The following is a 9,477-nucleotide window of genomic DNA, read 5'->3' as shown; positions in this document are numbered from 1 at the left end:
AGTGGTCAGATGAAGCACATGCTAAGCTACAGGACTGTTTTGCTAGCACAGACTGGAATATGTTCCGGGATTCCTCCGATGGCATTGAGGAGTACATCAGTCATTGGCTTCATCAATAAGTGCCTCGATGACATCGTGACCGTACGTACATACCCCAACCAGAAGCCATGCATTACAGGCAACATCTGCACTGAGGTAAAGGCTAGAGCTGCTGCTTTCAAGAAGCGGGACTCTAACCCGGAAGCTTATAAGAAATCCTGCTATGCCCTCAGATGAACCATCAAACAGGCAAAGTGTCAGTACAGGAGTATCGAATCAGACTACTAAGAACACTAAGGTAACCAGCCTAAATGACTAACGACCCGTAGCACTCACGTCTGTGGCCATGAAGTGCTTTGAAAGGCTGGTCATGGCTCACATCCCAGAAACCCTAGACCCACTCCAATTTGCATACCACACCAGCAGATCCACAGAGGATGCAATCTCTATTGCACTCCACACTGAACTTTCCCACCTGGACAATAGAAACACCTATGTGAGAATGCTATTCATTGACTCCAGCTCATCGTTCAACACCATAGTGCCCTCAAAGCTCATCAATAAGTTAAGGACTCTGGGACTAAACACCTCCCTCTGCAACTGGATCCTGGACTTCCTGACAGACCACCCCCAGGTGTTAAGGGTAGGTAACAACACATCCGCCACGCTGATCCTCAACACAGGGGCCCCTCAGGGGTGCATGCTAAGTCCCCTCCTGTACTCCCTGTTCACTCATGACTGCATGGCCAGGAACGACTCCAACACCATCATTAAGTTTGCCGATGACACAACAATGGTAGGCCTGATTACTGACAACGACGAGACAGCCTATAGGGAGGAGGTCAGAGACCTGGCTGTGTGGTGCCAGGACAGCAACCTCTCCCTCAGCGTGATCAAGACAGAGGAGATGATTGTGGACTACAGGAAAAAGAGAACCGAGCACGCCCCCATTCTCATCTACAGGGCTGCAGGGGAGCAGGTTGAGACCTTCTTGTTCCTTGGTGTCCATATCACCAACAAACTGACATGGTCCAAGCACACCAAGACAGTCGTAACGAGGGCACGACCAAACCTATTCGCCCTGAGAAGACTGAAAAGATTTGGCATGGGTCCTCAGATCCTCAAATGTTTCTACAGCTGCACCATCGAGAGTATCCCGACTGGTTGCATCACTGCCAGGTATGGCAACTGCTCGGCCTCCGACCACAAGGCACTACAGAGGGTAGTGCGAACGGCCCAGTACGTCACTAGGGCCAAGCTTCCTGCCATCCAGGACCTCTATACCAGGCCGTGTCAGAGGAAGGCCCTAAAAATGGTCAAAGACTCCCACCCTAGTCATAGACTGTTCTCTATGCTACCACACGGCAAGCAGTACCGGAGCACCAAGTCTAGGTCCAAGAGGCTTCGAAACAGCTTCTACCCCAAGCCATAAGACTCCTGAACACCTAATCAAATGGCATCCCAGACTACTTGCATTGTCCCCCCCCCCCTTTTTACACCGCTGCTACTCTCTGTTGTCATCATCTATGCATAGTCACTTTAATAACTCTACCTACATGTACATTACCTCAATTAACCGGTACCCCCACATATTGACTTTGTACTGGTACCCCCCTGTATATGGTCTCCCTATTGTTATTTTACTGCTGCTCTTTAATTACTTGTTACTTTTATTTATTATTCTTATCCGTATTTTTTTAAACTGCATTGTTGGTTAAGTAAGCGTTTCACCTGTTCTATTCGGTGCATGTGACTTATCCATTTTGATTTGATTATAAAACACATTTTCTTGTCATCCAATATTGTAACGTCTGTTGTCGGGAGAAGGTGAAGACCAAGATGCAGCGTGGTAAGTATTCATAATACCTTTTAATCAATACAAATACTTGAACAAGAAAAACAACAAAGTGACAAACGTACAGTTCTGCAAGGTGCAATACACAAAATGGAAAACAACTACCCACAAACACAGGTGGGAACAGGCTACCTAAGTACGGTTCTCAATCAGAGACAACGATTGACAGCTGCCTCTGATTGGGAACCATACCAGGCCAAACACATAGAAATACAACACACAGAACAAAACAGACTGAAAAACATAGAATGCCCAACCCAATTCACGCCCTGACCAAACCAAAATAGAGACATAAAAAAGGAACTAAGGTCAGAACGTGACAAATATGTAAATGTTGCTTCAAAGGAAGCCATTGAGTCCCTCTAATGTTTGGCTTTCAAGAAAGATTTAACAATAACAAGACAACAGCATTATAGAATCAATGACGGAATTGTTTATTGGGATTTTTATGGATCTACAGGAACAATTATGGTTGCTTTTGTGTTTATTTGCCATGACAGTAGAGGCTAGCATTTCTCTCAACGAGCAAGCCTATTGCTGAATATGCATAACCCACAATAGGAGAGAGGACGAGAGGACCCCCTGAGTACTCTCAGGGTTGTGAGAATGGAACAATACTAACTTAAAAACCCTTTATTTAAACTGCTCTCCAGAAACTACTCTGCCTTGGAATATTATAAATCAACCATGGCTAGATGAGACAGGGGAAATGGCTATCGACTCATGGGACAGAATAAGTCAATTGAATTAAGACTGTTGCACAATGAGGAATATTTCCTCTCAACTTTTGTCAGGCAATTTCCTTGCCATTTTGACTTATCTCAGCAGATATGAGATTTTCCTACTAAAATAAAGTTGCAGGAGTTGATAATACAATTATATCTAGGTCATGCACTTCTAGGAATGTATTAAGACCATTCTTTGGGATTGTCCTTCATTGCCTTCAGCTACCTTGGCGTGGTCTGACTCTGATCTCTGATTAACACTTATCATTTCATGATGTGCCAGAAACATTCTGGGGGGATTCAAAAAACTCCAATAAAAAGCAGCTGCTCCTGGTGCAGCTGCTGCATGAGGGATGTGGACATGGCTGGATCGCATGACTGTCATGAACCTTCATATGTAGGCTACAGTATAGTATGATTTCTATGGGAAAGCGGTAAAGCTGATGGATGATCAGACAGTCGCAAGGGCATGTGAGCTAGGAAAGCACATTTTGCTACATACACCAAAGAAAACCAGTACAAACACTGCCACTATAGCATAGTGCAGACTAACATGATCGGCCCTAAGCGACATAGGCAGACACCTAGGGCCACCGGCAACTAAGGGGCCGCTGACCAAAAAAGGGGTCTTGACTTACTGTTGAGCTGTTAATAGTACAATACACAAGGTGCAATTTCTTAATTTGTTTGTGCATCAACAGTTTTCCTCTTCTTGTCAGCTGCCCTGACCTCCAGGGGATCTGTCATGCCAAATAGTGTCCCTCTACCAAAAAGTGTCCCCCCCTGCTTCACAGTGGGATTCGCTAAACTATTAGTGTCCGTTGCTATATAGATGGTATGATGAGCTAATGCATTGAATTTTGGAGATCATTACAGCCTAAATTACGTTCTTTTCATCCCCACAGTACAAGCAAAGCTGAGTTCTGCGACAATTTAGCTGTTTAAACTAGTTTTGCTTAGCTAATAAGATGAAACCATTACTTCAAACTACTTTGGGGTACTTTGTTAACATTTCAACAACATGAAGTCCATGTCATAAACATTGCTACATTTCGGAAATAGCAAAGCAAATGTTTAATCTGCTTGACACGTCAATGTTACTTACCTTACAGATCACAAAGTCAGCAAATTTCTGCTCCATTCATATGCAAATCCGTTTGATTCATACACTGGCTTGTCTGACTGCCATGTTTTTATTTCAACCTGCCCTTCCCTCATCTACAGTGAAATAATATCATTTCAGTCCTCTATTATGATTCATTTCTTTCTATCTCGCATAGCTCATTATATGTATCTATTGTAGGTCCTAGGATACAGCAATGAATAATGTTGAACTAACAAATACCATCAAGGGATACCTTATCATTTACAACAATGAACACCTTATGAAACAGCTGTGAAAACCAACCTGGCAATATTGAAATATATTTTTAACTTTTTTTTGGTACAAGTGTGGCATTCCTTTATTTTCACAGATTTTTTGTACACTCACATGGTAATCATAGACTGCAATACAAAATGTTGGTGTGTGTAATAGAGAAGAGGTCACTTCTGTGTGCGTGGGAGGTTCTGCCTGTCACTTGTTCTCAACAGGCAGCCAGTCTCGGAAGGAGGACTCAAAGAGGGAGACTGCCAAGTCCAGGCACTGCTGCTTTCTTTGTTCTGAGTGTCTGCAGTGCTAGTGTTTTTAGTTCATCTGTGTATCTGTGTGATAGAGCAAGAAAACATTCTTAGCAGATAATGACAACATGACAATAACAGTAGATGTATATTATGTCATGAAAAGTTGGAGGGTGGTTGGAAATTGAGAAAATCAAGTTGACATCAGGTCATGACCCCCCAAAAGTCCTCCATCTGGCCACAGAGAGTAGCTGGCCTTACTTGCCCCTATTGGATACTAGTGATAAGAACCTGAATAGTGTCTTCTAGTCCAGTGACTGGACTTACCTGCCCCTGTTCCTCCAGTCGACACAAGCCACCTGTGAGAACATTTGATGGATTAGTGCAGTTTTATGAAGGATAGATATGTACTTTTCAACCGTTTTTGAAGGTATAGCCTACCTCAAGCTGGTCCCCCTCCGAGCACAGAGAATCATCAGACTGATCCGAACTCACTGGCTCTGGTAGATGGTATACCTCATGGGTGGCTTGGACAGTCAATGGTCCTAAAGTCATTTGGAGAGGTCAATTGTAGAGGTATATTTTGTAAGCTCAGCATAACTACCATTTCTTGCTTTCTTAAATGTCAACCAAAGCTTAACATACTTTGTCTCATGGACTTCACGGAAGTGTAGGCCAACAGGGCTTTCAGTGGTCAACCGTCCGACTGTTCCAACTGGAGAAGATTGTTGGCTTCCAGCAAGGGAACCCAAGGAAAACAAAGAAAAATATAATTGAAACTAAACAAGACTAAAACTAGCTTCAGGTTATTTTGTTTGCAAATGCAAATTGTTATTATCTGAGATTTTTATATTCACCTTAACATATGGTGAACCCCGCTAGGAGTGAAAAAGCATGGTTTTCCAGGTCTCGCCTTCATTTCCTCCTTCTTCCAAACCAAGTCACTTGACCGGATGTCGGAGCACTTGGTCCCTTTCTTGATTTTCCTCCGGTAGCTCTCCTTCTGTTTCTCCTGCGCCTTGTCAATGTTCAGTCTCACCTTGATTGATAATAGAAATGCAATTATATTTCATATTATTACAATTATACTGTATCTCTTACATATCTCTTGGAAAGACAGAATTGTTTCACTTGGTCAATAACGAAAATATATTTTTGGTTCAAATCACCCTTTTTTATGGGATACAGAAGGGAATTTAGAGTTGAGCACATGCTCTTCCTTTACTGAATTTAAAGGGTATTGCCTCCACCCACTTGGTAAAGTTGCCGTCAGACACCAGTTGTTGCCATTCCTGGATTTCGTAAAGGGTCTAATGAGGTCCACCCCTAACATTTAAAGTGTTAGAGAGAAGATGACTTAATTCTTAACTGTATCTGTGTAATACAGTATGCAGCTTTTCATATTTGTAAGGATACTGACACACACACATTCTATAATATTGAACTCTGCTGTGGTCAAATAAAGCAACCATTACAAAACAACAATCAGGGCAAAGTTTTTGACACTTACCGACCATGTGCCATGGTGAAACAACTGATGGGTTTCAACTCCGGCGCCAGAGTCTTCACCCTCTCAAACTTATGGGAGACCAGGTACTGACCATTAATCACAAAGTGACAAATTGAAAGATTGTGTGCTCTCTGATATCACATTCATTGAAATCATAATAATTTCAGATATAATAGAATGTGATTGATAAACTGGTTATTTCATTTGCCCAGCTGTCCACATCCTTGACAATCCCATGCCAGAAGAAGCGTAGGTTGATTTTCGCCATCAGTGCTTCACTCCGAAATGGCCAACATGCATGTTGGTCAGCACGGCCTCTTTCTCCTCAGTGAAAATCACCCTCCATAGGTACATTTCTCTCTCTGTTACTCTCTCTCCCCCATCTCTCTCTCTGTCTTTCACCCTCTTCCCACCTCTCTCACTTTCATCCTAAATTTATCACTTTCTCTCCTCTGTCTGTCTGTCTGTCTGTCTGTCTGTCTGTCTGTGACACCGAGTTAAGGGTAGTTGGAATTACCATAATTGCTTACACCTGTCCATTTGATTTATTAGGGTTAACTTATAGCTACATACCTCAATCAGCAGTTAGTCACCGTCAGAGCGATTCTGAGGTAATAATTTTGTGCGAACTGAGCGAGAGCTTATGAGGTGGAATAGAACTAGAACTGCCCACGTCCTCCATCTTCCGTGACACCTACGAGGACAAATAGTGCCAGGAAACGAGCATAGCAACAGATGCTTTGGTTCATTACGTAGGCCAGTCAGAATTTTGCAAGTTCTAGCAACAACCCTAGAAACGGAAGCTGGACCTCATCGAAACCCCCTCCCTCCTTTCAGCAAATCTGAACACAACTCCATTTTAATCCTCCCTCCCTATAGGAAGAAACTCAAACAGGAAGTACCCGTGATAAGGACTATTCAATTGCTGGTCTGATCAATCGGAATCCACACTTCAAGATTGTTCTGATCACGTGGACTGGGATATGTTCCGGGTAGCTTCCGAGAATAATATTGAGGAATTCACTCAAACGGTAAATGAGTTTATCAGGAAGTTGTAGTACCCACTGTGACTATTAGAACCTACCCTAACCAGAAACCGTGGATAGATGGCAGCATTTGCGCAAAACTGAAAGCACGAACCACCGCATTTAAACGTGGCAAGGTGACTGGGAATATGGAAGAATAAAACAGAGTCGTCATTCCTTCCGCAAGGCAATCAAACAGGCAAAACATCAGTATAGAGACAAAGTGGAGTCGCAATTCAACGGCTCAGACACGAGACATATGTGTAAGGGTCTACAGACAATCACGGACTACAAAAGGAAAACCAGCCACGTCGTGGACACCAACGTCTTGCTTCCCTGAACAAGCTTAACATGTTCTTTGCCCGCTTCAAGGATAACAAAGTGCCACCTACGCGGCCCGCTACCAAGGACTGTGGGCTTTCCTTCTTCATGGCCGAAGTGAGTAAGACATTTAAACGTGTTAACCCTTGCAAGACTGCCGGCCCAGACAGCATCCCTAGCCGTGTCCTCAGAGCACTTCAATGTTCTTACCGCCCCAATATGTCCACAGATGTTGCCATCACACTGCACACCGCCATATTCCATCTGGACAAGAGGAATACCTATGTAAGAATGCTGTTCATTGACTATAGCTCAGCATTCAACACCATAGTACCCTCCAAGCTCATTATTAAGCTTGAGGCCCTGGGTCTGAACCCCTCCCTGTGCAATTGGATTCCGGACTTCCTGACCGGCCGCCCCCAGGTGGTGAAAGTAGGAAACAACACCTCCACTTCGCTGATCTTCAACACTGGGGCTCCACAAGGGTGCGTCCTCAGCCCCCTCCTGTACTCCCTGTTCACCCATGACTGTGGCGCCAAGCACACCTCCAACTCAATCATCAAGTTTTCAGATGACACAACAGTAGTAGGATTGATTACCAACAATGACGAGACAGCCTACATGGAGGAGGTGAGGGCTCCACACGACGCATCAGCAAGGGCAAACTACCTGCCCTCCAGGACACCTACAGCACCCAATGTCACAAGAAGGCCAAAATGATCATCAAAAAGACAACAACCACCCGAGCCACTGCCTTTTGACCCCGCTATCATCCAGAAGGTATGGTCAGTACAGGTGCATCAAAGCTGGGACTACTGTATCACAGTCTATGCCGCTCTGACATTGCTTGTCTATATATTTATAAATTCTTCATTCCATTCCTTACTTAGATGTGTGTGTATTGGGTATATGTTGTCAACTTGTTAGATATGGTTGCACTGTTGGAACTAGAAGCACAAGCATTTAGCTACATCCACAATAACATCTGTAAAGCACATGTTTAAAATTTTTTAAATTTGACCTTTATTTAACTAGGCAAGTCAGTTAAGAACAAATTCTTATTTTCAATGTCGGCCTAGGAACAGCGGGTTAACTGCCTGTTCAGGGGCAGAATGACAGATTTGTACCTTGTCAGCTCAGGGATTTGAACTTGCAACCTTGCGGTTATTAGTCCAAGGCTCTAACCACTAGGCTACCCTGTAACCCTGTAACCAATCAAATTTGATTTGACGCACAGGAGGGCGGAGTACTTTTTATCAGGGGGCACTATTTGGCATGACAGTCCCCCATAGATGTTGCTAGTCACTCTTAATCAGATATCATTTTAACATGGCATAAGTCATCGCAAAATGTGTTACATTTCAGTACATTTGCTTTAAAAGTGCAAAAACTTCTCTCCACCCTATGGCAAAATATGTAGAATTGCAGGAAACTTGCTGTAAAACTGCTAATTTTCTCTCCGCCCCCATGACAAAACGAGTACAATTGCATGAAATGAGTTATACAATTGAAAAATTGTCTCTACCCCATTGCAAAAGGAGTAGAATTGCAGAAAATGTACTTTAAAACTTCAAATTGTTCTCTCATTAAAATGTTTTGTCAGCCTGATGGCCTACCCCAGCCAAACCTGGCCGACGCTGGGCCAATTGTGCGTCGCCCTATGGGACTCCCAATCACGGGCCGGTTGTGATACAGCCTGGAATCGAACCAGAATCTGTAGTGATGCCTCTAGCACTGAGATGCAGTGCCTTAGAATGTTGCGCTACTTGGGAGACTGGCTAGGGCCGGTCCTACTGACCAAAGTCGATTTATTAAAGTTTTGAACACCCTTAATATGAACGAATGAGTGCCAGCAACCATCATACCTTCATACCTATCATACATACAGAAACTGAACCACAGCGATACAAGCTACATCAGGTTATGTTTGTATCATAAGAAAAGAAAAAGCTGCACACTCTTGGAGCTCTGATGCAATAATGTATTTTTTTACCAACGTTTCGACAGTCAAGCTGTCTTCATCAGGGTAGCATTACATCCATCATGTGGTTCAGAAGCCTCGTCTCCCAGACTGTGCACATTCAGTAAACTCTCATGTTTATCCGCAGTGGATTAGATTGTGCATTAGCTAGTTAGAGAATTATCCACTCAACATGGCTTAGTCTCCACTTGTCTTTATCACGAGACCAAGGGCTGAGAAAAAAAGGTTCATCAAGATCTTTCTTCACTCCTCTTCATCATGAGACCAAGCACTGAGAAACAATCAAGGTACAGCAAGGTCTTTTTTGTGATTACTTAAGCAACCCCTTATCAGTGTTAGGGAAACTACTCTGAAAATATAGTTTACCAAGCTACCAATTACTTCACACTAAAAGAAGTTAC

The 9,477-nt window shown here is 43.3% G+C and overlaps 1 long non-coding RNA gene across 1 annotated transcript; it reads right to left on the bottom strand.

Moving 5' to 3' along the window:
• Positions 1–2,136: 2,136 nt before the first annotated feature.
• On the bottom strand, positions 2,137–4,996 carry LOC109872845 (uncharacterized). Its single transcript, XR_004206013.1, has 4 exons — positions 4,885–4,996; positions 4,681–4,784; positions 4,567–4,598; positions 2,137–4,323 (listed from the first exon to the last, which is right to left on the bottom strand). It is a non-coding gene; the product is annotated as an uncharacterized LOC109872845 (long non-coding RNA).
• Positions 4,997–9,477: the final 4,481 nt, after the last annotated feature.

Source organism: Oncorhynchus kisutch, linkage group LG28 (genome assembly GCF_002021735.2).
Source record: "Oncorhynchus kisutch isolate 150728-3 linkage group LG28, Okis_V2, whole genome shotgun sequence".
NCBI classification, from domain to species: domain Eukaryota; kingdom Metazoa; phylum Chordata; class Actinopteri; order Salmoniformes; family Salmonidae; genus Oncorhynchus; species Oncorhynchus kisutch.
This window is presented reverse-complemented; position numbering and strand designations above follow the sequence as displayed.